The sequence below is a fragment of the Schistocerca cancellata genome, chromosome 2 (assembly GCF_023864275.1).
Source record: "Schistocerca cancellata isolate TAMUIC-IGC-003103 chromosome 2, iqSchCanc2.1, whole genome shotgun sequence".
Taxonomy (NCBI): domain Eukaryota; kingdom Metazoa; phylum Arthropoda; class Insecta; order Orthoptera; family Acrididae; genus Schistocerca; species Schistocerca cancellata.
In genome coordinates this window covers 646,831,350-646,844,869 of record NC_064627.1, presented here as the reverse complement: position 1 = coordinate 646,844,869, position 13,520 = coordinate 646,831,350, and the positions used below count along the sequence as shown (strand labels likewise).

The 13,520-nt window shown below is 40.1% G+C and overlaps 2 protein-coding genes across 2 annotated transcripts in view; one reads left to right on the top strand and one right to left on the bottom strand.

The window, feature by feature from the left end:
- The window catches only part of LOC126162316 (uncharacterized), a 716,875-nt gene that overhangs the window by 152,484 nt on the left and 550,871 nt on the right, over positions 1 to 13,520 (bottom strand). The window lies entirely within an intron of this gene.
- LOC126162315 (uncharacterized) overlaps positions 1 to 13,520 on the top strand; it is a 38,772-nt gene that overhangs the window by 21,988 nt on the left and 3,264 nt on the right. The gene's annotated exons all lie outside the window — the stretch shown is intronic.

Below are 13,520 nucleotides of genomic sequence, written 5' to 3'. Positions count from 1 at the left end.
GGCCAAAGTCAGGCCAAGGCGTTATTGACTAGGTCAACTTGTGTAGCTGTTTCTCTTGAATAACCATCTAATTTTTCTGAAATATCACAACTACTGATTTCAGTGCCATTGGTATACTTCCTTCATGGTGCTTGGTTTTTCTCCCCACCTCTGACAGTAGCACAGAGGGGCTGAATTTCAACTTTTGCTTTCTCTTCTTTGATGCGATTAATTATATCTCGCTATAATCTGAGGCAACAGTTGTGTCTTACATTTATGAGAACATTTTTATTTTTTATTTCTATTTTTTATTTATTTATTTATTTATTTTTTGCTTTAACATAAACTGTTCAGTGCAACGGCCTTGCCGCAGTGGATAGACCGGTTACCGTAAGATCACCGAAGTTAAGCGCTGTCGGGTGTGGTCGGCAGTTGGATGGGTGACCATCCAGGCCGCCATGCACTGTTACCATTTTTCGGGGTGCACTCAGCCTCGTGATGCCAATTGAGAAGCTACTCGACCGATTAGTAGCGGCTTCGGTCAAGAATACTATCACAACGACCGGGAGAGCAGTGTCCTGACCCCACGCCCCTCCTATCAGCATCCTCCACTGAGAATGACACGGCGGTCGGATGGTCCCGGTAGGCCACTCGTGGCCTGAAGACGGAGTGCTTTTTTTAATAAAATGTTGAGTACCATTATTATGAGGACTTGCTAGTACCCTTAAAAACTACCGAGCAGCAGCTGGGCATATGGGGAGTTGGTACATTCGGTAACGACAGGTCTCTACAGTTGCCTGTGCCTACAGAGCTCTCTACAGCTGCTGAACAAAAGCTTAGCGGAGGAGTCACAGAGGCAACACAGCTGAACTGGTTTCGTCAGTCTTCGGTTGTGTTATTAATGGGACACAGAGGGAGCTTCGTTTTAGAATCTCTGTTTACCTGTATTTCACCAACGGCCGTGCGTGAAATTTTCACTGTTCTGCCCATCCAGTCACTGTCTTCAGCTGTCCTAAAGACAAAATTTCATAAACTGTGTCTCTTTCTTTATTACCAGTTTGCATTACTTTCTTTTCCATATGTTTTATATTCTTTTTGCCTTATCATAATTGACTTTGAGACGTGATTGAAAATATGAAGTACTGCGTTCTTCCATTACATATAGAAATAGGCGAAGAAATCGACTAGTGTACGATTGCACTATTGTGTAATGACTCTCTTACTTGAGAGTTACTGCAACTCACTGCACACAATGTAGTTTTCCAGACTGTCTCGTCTAGATTATGTTGTTGTTGTTGTCTTCAGTCCTGAGACTGGTTTGATGCAGCTCTCCATGCTACTCTATCCTGTGCAAGCTTCTTCATCTCCCAGTACCGACTGCAACCTACATCCTTCTGAATCTGCTTAGTGTATTGATCTCTTGGTCTCCCTCTACGATTTTTACCCTCCACGCTGCCCTCCAATGCTAAATTTGTGATCCCTTGATGCCTCAAAACATGTCCGACCAACCGATCCCTTCTTCTAGTCAAGTTGTGCCACAAACTTCTCTTCTCCCCAATCCTATTCAATACCTCCTCATTAGTTACGTGATCTACCCACCTTATCTTCAGCATTCTTCTGTAGCACCACATTTCGAAAGCTTCTATTCTCTTCTTGTCCAAACTAGTTATCGTCCATGTCTCACTTTCATACATGGCTACACTCCATACAAATACTTTCAGAAACGACTTCCTGACACCTAAATCTATATTCGATGTTAACAAATTTCTCTTCTTGAGAAACGCTTTCCTTGCCATTGCCAGTCTACATTTTATATCCTCTCTACTACGACCATCATCGGTTATTTTACTCCCTAAATAGCAAAACTCCTTTACTACTTTAAGTGTCTCATTTCCTAATCTAATTCCCTCAGCATCACCCGACTTAATTCGACTACATTCCATTATCCTCGTTTTGCTTTTGTTGATGTTCATCTTATATCCTCCTTTCAAGACACTGTTCATTCCGTTCAACTGCTCTTCCAAGTCCTTTGCTGTCTCTGACAGAATTACAATGTCATCGGCGAACCTCAAAGTTTTTACTACTTCTCCATGAATTTTAATACCTACTCCGAATTTTTCTTTTGTTTCCTTTACTGCTTGCTCAATATACAGATTGAATAACATCGGGGAGAGGCTACAACCCTGTCTCACTCCTTTCCGAACCACTGCTTCCCTTTCATGCCTCTCGACTCTTATAACTGCCATCTGGTTTCTGTACAAATTGTAAATAGCCTTTCGCTCCCTGTATTTTACCATTGCTACCTTCAGAATTTGAAAGAGAGTATTCCAGTCAACATTGTCAAAAGCTTTCTCTAAGTCTACAAATGCTAGAAACGTAGGTTTGCCTTTTCTTAATCTTTCTTCTAAGATAAGTCGTAAGGTCAGTATTGCCTCACGTGTTCCAACATTTCTACGGAATCCTAACTGATCTTCCCCGAGGTCGGCTTCTACCAGTTTTTCCATTCGTCTGTAAAGAATTCGCGTTAGTATTTTGCAGCTGTGACTTATTAAACTGATAGTTCGGTAACTTTCACATCTGTCAACACCTGCTTTCTTTGGGATTGGAATTATTATATTCTTCTTAAAGTCTGAGGGTATTTCGCCTGTCTCATACATCGTGCTCACCAGATGGTAGAGTTTTGTCATGACTGGCTCTCCTGAGGCCATCAGTAGTTCTAATGGAATGTTGTCTACTCCCGGGGCCTTGTTTTGACTCAGGTCTTTCAGTGCTCTGTCAAACTCTTCACGCAGTATCTTATCTCCCATTTCATCTTCATCTACATCCTCTTCCATTTCCATAATATTGTCCTCAAGTACATCGCCCTTGTATAAACCCTCTATATACTCCTTCCACCTTTCTGCTTTCCCTTCTTTGCTTAGAACTGGGTTGCCATCTGAGCTCTTGATATTCATACAAGTGGTTCTCTCCTCTCCAAAGGTCTCTTTAATTTTCCTGTAGGCAGAGTCTATCTTACCCCTAGTGAGACAAGCCTCCACATCCTTACATTTGTCCTCTAGCCATCCCTCCTTAGCCATTTTGCACTTCCTGTCGATTTCATTTTTGAAACGTTTGTATTCCTTTTTGCCTGCTTCATTTACTGCATTTTTATATTTTCTCCTTTCATCAATTAAATTCAATATTTCTTCTGTTACCCAAGGATTTCTATTAGCCCGCGTCTTTTTACCTACTTGATCATCTGCTGCCTTCACCACTTCATCCCTCAGAGCTACCCATTCTTCTTCTACTGTATTTCTTTCCCCCATTCCTGTCAATTGTTCCCTAATGCTCTCCCTGAAACTCTCTACAACCTCTGGTTCTTTCAGTTTATCCAGGTCTCATCTCCTTAAATTCCCACCTTTTTGCAGTTTCTTCAGTTTCAATCTGCAGTTCATAACCAATAGATTATGGTCAGAATCTACATCTGCCCCAGGAAATGTCTTACAATTTAAAACCTAGTTCCTAAATCTCTGTCTTACCATTATATAATCTATCTGAAACCTGTCAGTATCTCCAGGTTTCTTCCATGTATATAGCCTCCTTTCATGATTCTTGAACCAAGTGTTAGCTATGATTAAGTTATGCTCTGTGCAAAATTCTACAAGGCGGCTTCCTCTTTCATTCCTTCCTCCCAATCCATATTCACCTACTATGTTTCCTTCTCTCCCTTTTCCTACTGACGAATTCCAGTCACCCATCACTATTAAATTTTCGTCTCCCTTCACTACCTGAATAATTTCTTTTATCTCGTCATACATTTCATCTATTTCTTCATCATCTGCAGAGCTAGTTGGCATATAAACTTGTACTACTGTAGTAGGCATGGGCTTTGTGTCTATCTTGGCCACAATAATGCGTTCACTATGCTGTTTGTAGTAGCTAACCCGCACTCCTATTTTTTTATTCATTATTAAACCTACTCCTGCATTACCCCTCTTTGATTTTGTATTTATAACCCTGTAATCACCTGACCAAAAGTCTTGTTCCTCCTGCCACCGAACTTAACTAATTCCCACTATATCTAACTTTAACCTATCCATCTCCCTTTTTAAATTTTCTAACCTACCTGCCCGATTAAGTGATCTGACAGTCCACGCTCCGATCCGTAGAACGCCAGTTTTCTTTCTCCTGATAACGACGTCCTCTTGAGTAGTCCCCGCCCGGAGATCCGAATGGGGGACTATTTTACCTCCGGAATATTTTACCCAAGAGGACGCCATCATCATTTAATCATACAGTAGAGCTGCATGTCCTCGGGAAAAATTACGGCTGTAGTTTCCCCTTGCTTTCAGCCGTTCGCAGTACCAGCACAGCAAGGCTGTTTTGGTTAATGTTACAAGGCCAGATCAGTCAATCTTCCAGACTGTTGCCCCTGCAACTACTGAAAAGGCTGCTGCCCCTCTTCAGGAACCACATGTTTGTCTGGCCTCTCAACAGATACCCCTCCGTTGTGGTTGCACCTACGGTACGGCCATCTGTATCGCTGAGGCACGCAAGCCTCCCCACCAACGGCAAGGTCCATGGTTCATGGGGGGTCTAGATTATATTTCTCGTAAATTCTTAATTCGTTAAAAATAAAATTTACAATATTTGCAATTACAGAGATATATCAATATATCACAAGTTATTTCTCATATTTAAAAATTTGAAATTCGTCACTGGACAGTCGACATATTGAAGTATACCAGTGATTAACAATATTCTTTCTATTCTTTGTTATTTAATCACAGAATATTAATTTATGTTTCCTTAACAAATTCAAACGTTACGTATGATGCGGCAGTTTTACACGCATCTCGTTGTTCATGATGTCATATCTCCTATACTGTAGTAGATATGTCGTTCTCACCCCCAGAGCGATTGTTGCTTAACAGTAAGGGATATGTTTACCAAGTGTGGTTGAAATCGGTCAAGTGGTTTAGGAGGAGATGTGGAACATACACACATACGTTATCCATTTTTATAATACGTATGGATTGTGGAAAGTAATGGTCCCATAACACTCCCTTGGTATTCGGCCGAAGTTACGTTTACGTCTGAGAATTTCTCTCCTTTGAGACTGGCATGCTCTGTCCTCTTTGCTAAAACTCTTCGGGACTATCATACAGCTGGTCTGATATTCCCAAAGTTCATGTTTCGTTCATTAGGCGGCAGTGCATAACCGTATCGAACGCCCTCCGAAAGTCAGGGAACACGGTATCCGCCTGGGCGCCTGTACGTGCTGCTTTCTGGATCTTGTGGACGAAGACAGCAAGCAGGATTTCACACGACGGTTGTTTTCGGAACCCATGTTGATTTCTACGTAGGAGATTTTTCGGTTTGCCAGAAATGTCATGACAAGTGAGCATAAAGCAAGTTCCAAAATTCTACACCGGACTGACGTCAGAGATAATAGATCTATTGCCTTGTACGCCTGTTCGACGATCCTTCTTGAAAACGGAAATGGTAGGCGCTTTTTTGCTATCAGTAGGAACGCTTCGCTCCTCCAGCGACTTACCGTACACTGCCACTGGAAGAGGAGCTGATTCTTTCGCGTAGACTGTGTAGAATGGTATTTAACGTAAGAAAAAACTGCTTAGGGTTTTCTGTCAAGTCAGTGGATAGAAGTTTACTTCCGGTTCGTTGAATGCTTCCCGCGTGGCTCTTCTTATGCTAACGTTTGGCTACGTTTAATTTGCAGAGAAGCTCTCTTTACTTTCATAAAATTTTTCTTACATGGTTGGGGAAACACGCTATCGATTTGATGTGGAACAAGTCATTTTACACGACGTGTGTACATGTTAGTTTTAACATTAAATAACATACTATTTTTCGACGTATGCATGCATGTGTTACTTTGCAACGACATTAAGTTTTTTTTAACAGTTTACCCGTTTTTAAATAAAAATTCGTGTATGGAATAGAAGATGTTGTCCAGAAGAAATGATTGTAGGTTAATTTTGAAATTTGCTTTGGTACGTGTCTGAAATTGAATGTTTTTGTGCAAATGATCAAACATTTTTGGTGATGCATATTGAACTTCTTTCTGAGCCACCGACAGGTTTAAAAATGTCATTTTTCTTCTAGTGTTGTAGTCGTGTAATATCACTATTGTTGTCAAATTCACAGAACAGCGTAGCACAGAATTTTCTTTCTTGCAGCCGTTGTAACAGAAAACCAATACATTGTTGTTTAAAAAAAGTGTGGCAGATTTACTTCTCTTTTTACGCGATACTCTACATCCATATATTTTTGATAACAATCTCAAGCAACTACTTGTTCTTTATACAGTGCAGCAGATTTTATTTATATCTTTATGTACCGTAAGTATTAAAATATGTGGCCCATATTTGTCCGAACGCTTATTAGCGTGTCATGTATAAGTAAAAAAGATGAAGTAAATTGGTCTAGAACTTTTCGAGTTATTTACTAACAACGTTGCCCCTGCAAAAATTTGAACTACATCGGCAAGAACTTATCGAGATTTCTGGTAACAACGTTAAACACCGACTTGTTTTTATGTAGAAGTATACATTACAAGAATATGCTGTTATTTGTTTGATTCTTGTTGGAATTTGATATGGTGTCTGCGTAAGGGTTCATCATCGCTAGGCAAATCATGTGTTCACGTTAGCTACAAATCGGAGCTCACTGATGCGCTGTAACCATTCCATCACAGAGAAATTGTGCAGTAGGAACACGATGCGATTGTGTAGTTCCAATGACTGGAAGAAGTACCTGCTTTTGATTAGATTAGATTAGTACTTGTTCCATAGATCATGAATACGACACTTCGTAATGATGTGGAACGTGTCAGGTTAATAAAAGGTGTCTATACAAGATATTACACTACACAAAATATTACATGACACTTAATATTTTTAATTTTTTTTGTGGGAGTGGGGAAATTACCCACTTACTATATCCAAAAATTCATCTAATGAGTAGAAGGAGTTGCCATTAAGAAATTCTTTTAATTTCCTTTTAAATGCTATATGGCTATCTGTCAGACTTTTGATGCTATTAGGTAAGTGACCAAAGACTTTTCTGGCAGCATAATTTTCCCCCTTCTGAGCCAAAGTTAGATTTAACCTTGAGTAGTGAAGTCATCCTTCCTCCTAGTGTTGTAGCCATGTACACTGCTATTACTTTTGAATTCGTTCGGATTGTTAATAAAAAATTTCATAAGTATATATATATATATATATATATATATATATATATATATATATATATATATATATATATATATTGTGAGGCTACATTGAAGATCCCTAGCTCTTTAAATAAGTGTCTGCAGGATGATCTTGGATGAGCGCCAGCAATTATTCTGATTACACGGTTTTGTGCGATGAACAATCTTTTATTCAATGAGGAGCTACCCCAGAATATGATGCCATAAGAAAGCAGAGAATGAAAATAGGCGTGGTAAGCTAATGTACTGAGCTGTATATCGCCAAAATTTGCAATGACCCTAATAACATAAGTAGCTGAACTCAAACGTTTCAGCATATCTTCAGTGTGTTATTTTTCCATTTCAACCCCTCATCAATGCATACACCTAGAAATTTTGAATATTCTACCTTAGCTACCAATTTCTCATCGAAGTCTATATTTATTAATGGTGTCTTTCCAATTACTGTGTGGAACTGTATATACTGTGTTTTATCAAAGTTTAATGAGAGCCCATTTGCAGAGAACAACTTAACGAATTTCTGAAAAACATCGTTTACAATTTCATCAGTTAATTCTTGTCTGTTGGGTGTGATAGCTATACTTGTATCATCGGCAAAAAGTACCAGCTTTGCATCTTCTTAGTACACTAAAATCAAGTGTCTTACCGAATCGTTACAGAAGAAATAAACAAATGCGGTTTGTGCGACGGCGTTTATTAAACACAGTTTCACGGAATTAAAGTAGTTTGCTCAATGATAGCGGTACTCATTCGCGCAGGTGATCCAAATTTTGACCATGAGACGGGACAGTTTTACTATCACGGAAATCTAATGGACAAGTAAGCCCAGTTTCTTTAACAGTCAAATATCAAAAAGTGTTCCAGGCCTGAATAGTTCAGTATCTTTCTTTTTTGTTTACCAATAGTTCTTTAGTAATGTGATGTCGGCAAATCAAGAAATTAATTTTAAGCTATGGTCTCCTCTCTCAAAGTACTTAGCCTGAAATGTGATGCTGTGATATTTACCTAATGTATATTCAAGACACAAAAATTTTAAAAGTTTGTGAAATGTGTGGAAATTACGATTTTCCGTGACTGGCTTTCATCTGATACTCTGCAGTGTTCTCGCATGAAACCAGATCAGTTGCAGTACCGTCTCCCAGAACGATTATTTATGTTCCATTCCAAGACTATGTCATTGCTTAGTTTCAACACGTTTCAGGCGGGAACAGCTAACAATGTTCGTCAACGAGATAAACACAACTACGAAAGAGCAATTTTAGCTCACACGCTCGTCTAGCAGTACTGGTGCCCATATAGCTTATAAAAACGTTCAAACGTGTGTGAATTCCCAAGGGACCAAACTGCTGAGGTCATCGGTCACTAGTCTTACACATCACTTAAACTAACTTTGGCAAGAACAACACACACACCCATTCCCGAGGGAGGAATCGAACCTCCGGCGGGAGGGGTCGCGCAATCCGTGACCTGGCGCCTCAAAACAACGCAGCATATAGCTTATCACAAATGACAGCGATTCTATTTTCTACTTAGCTCGCGCAATTTTTTCCACTATCCCAAGATGTATTTTACGTAAGGAAACCTCTCTAGGCCACTTCGTGTCACACTATACGGCGTAAAATGAATAACCCACAATTCTCTCTCTGTATCCAAAGAAAGAACTATGAAAAGTTTAATGATGATGACTTAATAATTTCTATGTTTAGTAGATTTGGGCATTACGTTCTACATTCCCATTTTCTTATTTTCATATAATTTCCATATACTTTTTTTTTTAGTTGTTCTTTAACTGAAATTTTATAATGGATGTCCCGGGAGGACTGGACGACCAGATCACTGCACATATAACACAACTCCGACACAGGAAGGATGAGATAGGTAATCAACCGTCTCATTTTCACAGGAACCATCCAAGCATCTGCCTTAATCGATATGTGGAAGCCACGGGAAACCTAAATTTGGATGGTTGGACGGGGATTTCAGCTGTTGCCCTGCCGAATGCGGACCCAGTCTGGTAACCACTCTGCCATCTCAATCAGTGTTAAGAGATACGGGCAAAGAAGCGAAAAGTATGCGTGAGATATCGCGGGAGGACTGGTCAGCATTCGGCGATATGACCAGAACTATCATTCATGTGAAGCAAGCATGGGCTCCAAAATGCATACCTTAAGAGCTATGAGCACTTCATCTTCGATAGTGTGAAACAAATTTCTTCTACTGCACGCTCGTTGTTTTATATATTTTGTGAGGAGTTAGTATGGACCAAAACAAGAAAAAAATTTCGAGTAAACATGGGCTCTGAAATGAACACGTTAAGAGATTGGAGCACTTCTTCAGTATGAGATGTGTCTCACAATAGCGAAGATGAACAAGTCCTCGTAGATTTTATGGCAAGTGCTTCAGAGCCCATGCTTACTAGACATTGTTGCTTCGAATGGTCGTTCCTGTCATAGCTAATTCTGAAGGTGAAGTATCTGGTAACACTTGAACTCGAATACAAAGTGAGTAACTAAGTGGTGACTTCTCTCAGGCTAATCGGTAGAGCCTATGCTTACTTCCTCGATAACAGCGTCTAAGATGAGCCCGAGAAAACGTCTCAGCGAGTATTAATCTCAAAGCAATAAGATTCGTGCTACGGCGCTAATGAATCCCGCGGAAAATAAGCCTGGCAAAACACATTTCACCCAAAAGTCTTCTCATGACGTCGCATAAAGAGTCAGCTGGTGTCAAACCTTTTGGACAAGGGTATTATCCAAGCGTTCCTACTACTCCGATACACCCCTCGCTAAATGTCTCCATCTGAGAGTCTCAAGCAAAATTCATATTGCTGGAACGAGGTGCTCTACTGATCCTCACGTAAACTACGCATATCTAAAAATTACTTACAAAAAACTACGGCCCCAAGAAAAATAATCAGTTGTTTCTGACACATGATATCTTACTTCAAGCAGTTTATTATTATTCAAACGTAAATCGGTCGAAGTTAGTAAAAGTAGTAATGCCGCAAACTATATTTAATTTTCATCTTTATCTTTAGAGTACTAAGTGCAGTAATCGTCTCTGATTATCATTTCCGCCACAGTATACAACGCCGAGAAAGAGAGTTAGAGAGTGGAGGTTAAACTTGCTATTGTCTCTTCACAAACTCGGCAGCGAATTCTCTTTGTAAAACTGTGAAACAAACATTTGCTCCATTTTATTACAGTTTTGCTACTTGCTTCATTTATCACTGGGAGTTGGTTTACAATGTTTCTACACAAAATGCACGTCCCTGCAATAGGAAAGGATAACAAGCTATAGAATGAGGTAGAAACCCTGATCTGTAAATCACCGAGTCGAAATTTATTAATGAAACTCGTTCTGAGACCTCTGAATGTAGAATGCAAGTATCGGTACTGTTGTTGCTAAGATTGTAGGGCAGGAAACTTCCAGAGTTGGAATTACGGATAAAAACTAGAAAAAAAATGCCCGGTCAATATGAGCTCTAAAATGCTTATTTTAATGTCTATCAGCACTTGTTCAATGGAAGAGATGTGTTTCACGGTAACGATGGTGAACAGTTATTCGTAGCATTTTGAAGCCCTCGTTTACTAGACTTTTTTTCTTGTTTTGATCCATAATACCTTTTTCAAAAATATGGAAAGCAAACAGCTAGCAACAGAAGAGATGTGGTTTACAGTACCGAAGATGAAAAAGTGCATTTTAGAGCCATGGTAGGCAAATATTTTTTTCTTGTTTTGGCGCTTACCACTGCCTCAGAAAGTTGCCTATCCTACAATGTTAGCAACAACAGAGGTCTAAGAAAGATTTTCACTTATAACTTTTGGGTCGGTCGTTTAGAGAACAGGGTTCCTTACCTAAAATTGATGTATTTATACGTCTTCATCACCCCTGAAAGTTTTTAACACCATCACGGAATCACCTTACATAGTATAATTCTGGACTTTTTTGTATTCCGTGCCAAACATCAACAAGCCTCATATCACGGCATTTAGCCTTTTCACGAGCGGCAGTCAAATGAAAGTGAGACAAATGGAAAAAAGTAAGTAGGTTGTTTATTATTTCAAAAGTAATCGTCGCAACCCATTATTTATCTCACTGTAAGACGGGATGGTCAATGTTTGCGGTTACCTACGGAACCATCGCTGTGCCCAGGCGTGCACCTCTTCTTCTGAAGCAAATCGACAGCGGCGCCATATGTTGCCAAGATTGTTTCGACTACGCTGCAGAAATTTCCCTGGAATTCCCTTACACGTCCTCCATACAGATCCGATCTCTCCCCATGCGATTTCCATGTTTTTGGAGATGTGGCTTGAAACATGTTATAGACTTACATGTATAGTCTGGCGATACACTTGATACCGATACAGGGACGCCCCCTTAAGCAAATAGTGTGTGGTACTTCTCATAAACTGCCCCAACAGTACTGAATGCTGAAGCTGCTTCGCTGATGTGAGTGCCAAAGCTCACAGGCAACTTAAGATCTCGCAGATACATCAAGTTCAACCATGAGCAGACGCTTGGAACGCCAGTTTTAGCTGCAAGTTCTGGTGTCGATGTCGTTGTGATCTTCATTCCACATAATGGTCTGATGCAGTTCTTCACGCTAGTCTATCCTGTCCATGTCTCTTCATCTGTCAGAACAACTACTGCAACCTACATCCCTTTGAACCTACTGACTACAGTCACTCTCGGTACCCTAAAAAAATGGCTCATCAGTCCCCTAGACTTAGAACTACTTAAACTTAACTAACCTAAGGACATCACACACATCCATGCCCGAGGCAGGATTCGAACCTGCGACCGTAGCAGGAACGCGGTTCCAGACTGAAGCGCCTAGAACATCTCGGTCACAACGGCCGGCTCGGTATCCTCTAAAATTTTTATTCTCCATACTTCCCTCCATTACAAAATTAACAAACGCTCTCCGGTCCAGAATGTGCCCTATCACACGATCCCTTCTTTTATTTAGGTTACATCATAAATTCCTTTTTCCCCTAATTCAGTTGACCTTCTCCTCATTAATAATTCTAATTACCCATCTAACCTTCAGCATTTTTCTGAAGTAGCACATTTCATAGGTTTCTAATCTCTTCTTGCCTGATTTGTTTATCTTACATGCCCCTCTTCTGCACAAGGCTGCAGATACCTCGAAAAGGACTTCATAAATTTAAACTTATATTCGATATTAACAAATTTCTCCTTTCAGAAACGCTTTTCCATTCCGTTCAGCTGCTCTTCGAAGCCCTTTTCTGTCTTTGACAGAATGGCAGTGTGTAGGCAAACAATGTCTTCTCCTTGAATTTTAGTCTCCTTTCCAAATTTCTCCTCCATTTTCTTTACTGGTTACTAAATGTACATATTAAATAATGTAAGGTATAGGGATTAGTTGTGTCTCACTCCTTTGTCAACTACTGCTTCCCTTTCGTATTGCCGGCCGGTGTGGCCCAGCGGTTCTAGGTGTTGCAGTCTGGAACCGCGCGACCGCTCCGGTCGCAGGTTCGAATCCTGCCTTGAGCATGGATGTGTGTGATGTCCTTAGGTTAGTAAGGTTTAAGTAGTCCTAAGTTCTAGTGGACTGATGACCTCAGATGTTAAGTCTCATAGTGCTCAGAGCTATTTTGAACCCTTTCGTATTCTTCGGTTCTTAGCACTTCACCCTAGTTGCAGTACAAGTTCTGAGTAGCCTTACAATCAGAGTATTTTATCCGTGCTATTTTCAAAATTTCAAGGAATCTGTTCCCATGTACAGTGCCTAAAACCTTTTTTACTCTACAAACGCTATAAACGTAGGCTTTCCTTCCTTTATCTTCTCTACTAAGACAAATAGTATGTGTTCCGGAACCCGAGTTGTATGTTCTTCCACTAGGTCGGCTTCTACCACTTTTTCTAAACATCTGTATATAATGCGTATTTGTATTTTGCAGTCATGCACTGTTAATTAGCTTCCTTTGGAACTAAAATTATTTCATTGCTCTTGAAATCTGCGGGTATTTCGCCTGTATGTGCACAGCAAGTTGAATAGTTTTGCCGTGGCTGGCTCTCTCAAGGATCTCAGCTATTTTGAGGGAATGTCGTCTACTCCAGGTCCTTTGTTTTAATTAGGTCTTTCAGTGCGGTTAATTAACCTCTAACGCTAGGAAAGATGCTCAGCCGCCATGTGTAGGAAAAACAGTTGCTAACAGGCACTTACGAGATATATATCCATTGGAAACGAGTAATGGCTCAACACCAACATACTCCAAGAACTGATTAAGTGTGTATACAAACAAGGTCTGGCACGAACAAGGCTGTAACAGCTCTATGTACGATATAAAGTGGATAAAAG